The sequence below is a fragment of the Castor canadensis genome, chromosome 1, assembly GCF_047511655.1.
Source record: "Castor canadensis chromosome 1, mCasCan1.hap1v2, whole genome shotgun sequence".
NCBI lineage: Eukaryota > Metazoa > Chordata > Mammalia > Rodentia > Castoridae > Castor > Castor canadensis.
In genome coordinates this window covers 91,782,133-91,784,549 of record NC_133386.1, presented here as the reverse complement: position 1 = coordinate 91,784,549, position 2,417 = coordinate 91,782,133, and the positions used below count along the sequence as shown (strand labels likewise).

The 2,417-nt window shown below is 42.3% G+C and overlaps 1 pseudogene; it reads left to right on the top strand.

The window, feature by feature from the left end:
• Nucleotides 1-1,292: 1,292 nt before the first annotated feature.
• On the top strand, nt 1,293-1,748 carry LOC109698011 (eukaryotic translation initiation factor 1 pseudogene; annotated as a pseudogene).
• Nucleotides 1,749-2,417: the final 669 nt, after the last annotated feature.

Below are 2,417 nucleotides of genomic sequence, written 5' to 3'. Positions count from 1 at the left end.
CAAGGCCAAGAAACCAGGTTTAGGCAGTTTTACTTCTATTCAAAGAATTCTAGCTGATGTTTAGGCTGTGCCTCGATATATCATATCAAGGGTTGGCAAATTATAGCGTATAAGCCAGGCACTTATATTTGTAACAGTTATAAGCTAAGAATGTTTTTTAAATGACTGCAAAAAAAATGAAAGATATGTTTCATCACCCATGCAATTTATATATAATTCAGATTTCAATGTTCATGAAAGTTCTGTTGGAAAACAGCCACCTCATTTGTTTCAGTTTTGTGTATTGCTGATATTGTGCCATCAGAGTTGAGTTGAGTGGTTATGAGAGAGACCACATAGCCTAAAAAAGCTTAAAATATTTACACTCTGGCCCTTCATAGGAAAAATTTGTCAGCCCCTAAGCTTCATCATCAACAGTAAGAGAAGAGATTTGCATAGAGATATCACGAAACAGTGAGGCTAGGAATGGGTTACACAAAGGTCTGGCTGCCTCCTAGAAAGCTAGCATGAAACTAATGGTTTCAGATGAACAATTATGAGAGAAGGAGAACATCAGGAGAAAATCCTCTACACCATATGTAAACTGGGAAAATTTTTTACTGATGACAGCACGAAATTGGACAACTAAACTGAAAAGTATGTAAACTAAAACAATCATTTAAGTGTTCTTTTTTTATTGTTGCGCTGGTGTGGGTATACTGCAGCATATACAAGTTTCTTATAATGTATCAAATATATTATACTTGAATTCCTCCTCCACTGTTCTCCTCCCTCCCCTGATTACTGGAACACTGTCAACAGGTATCATTTTTGCATTTACATACATGTGTATTCATTGCACTATATTCGTCCTCCTACCCCTTTCCCTGCCACCTCTCCCCTCCTACTGGTGCCAATCACTCCCCCTCGCACCTTCCCTGCAGAACCTGTTCTGCCCTCCTGTTCTCCGATTTCGTAGAAGAAAAAACACAACAGATAAGATGAGAAACATGACGTTTTTGCTAGTTTGAGATAAAGATAGCTATACAGGGAGTTTCCTTGTGTTGTTTCCATGCATATATGTATTACAACCCCCGCTGGTTCATCTCTACCAGTCCTCTTCACTCCTCCCTAGTCCCTTCCCATGGTGGCCCTAGACATTCCTGTACAGTGAGCACATCAACCACATCCAACTTTTTAGTTTCCTTTCCTTACCCTGTCCTTCCCTTGCACAGCCTCCCCTTATTGTGGCCCATGTCCCGTAATATTGCTGCATTTGTTTTAGGTCTATAATCAGCATATGAGGGAGAACATGCAGCTTTTGGCCTGAGCCTCACTTCATTCAAGGTGATATTCTCCGCCCCTTGCTTCCTGATGCTCTGCCCCACCCCTCACCTTACACAGGCCGTTTCCACCAAAGAAAAGGAATCACATTGTATGTCTGCTATCCAGAACCTCCACTCTTTTGACCCCTTTGCTGATGCAAGTAAGGGTATGACCTGCTTCCTGCTGGCACTGAGGATTATATCCATATGAGAATTCAACAGAGAAACAGCAGGAAGACCCTCCAAGGGATTACTGATGATTATGATAAAAAGAAACTAGTGAAGGCATTTAAAAAGAAATTTGCCTACAATGGTACTGTAATTGAGCATCCAGAACATGGAGAAGTAATTCAGCTACAGGGTGACCAGCACAAGAACATATGCCAGCTGCTGGTAGAGATTGAACTGGCTCAGGAGGATCAGCTGAAGGTTCATGAGTTTTAAGGGCTTGTGGCTCTCTGAAGCTTAAGGGATGATTTCCTTGCAAATGACAATTTCTCTTCTGTCCCTTGTCACAAGTTTAAAACCTCACAGCTTCTATAATGTAACCACTTGGGGGCCCGTTTAACTTGGACTAGTGTAACTCCTTCATGCACTAAACTGAAAAGAGCCATGCTGTCTAGTCTTGAAGTCCCTCATTTAAACAGAGGTCAAGCAGTAGGCACCTGGCAGTGTCCAGCCTGAAACAAAGCCATGTTAGGTAATGTTTTAGCAAACCCAGACCTGCAAGATTACAGAAGGCTATGTCTGTCCAGAAGATCTTTGACCTCCCTTGGCAGAGCCCCCTGAACTAACAGAATGTCACCACTTGAACAACCTGCAGTAATGAAGAGAGGATGGCATAAGGTAGCAACAGCAGCTGTGCTACCAGAGGGAGTCTTCAGTAGTAGAGTCCCTGGTGTCTCTAATCTGACCAGGCCATCTTCCCTCCAGTGAGGTGGTAGGACATCTTGTTCACCATTAAGTCATCTTTTTGGCCAGACATATCCTAGCTAAGGGATATCCAAACAACAATGTGAGGCCAGTCTAATACAGTTAAACTTTGACAAGGGAACAAATACCAGACTGATGCTATCAGTCATGTAGGTAGCTGTAGAGCTTGCAGCTTATTAG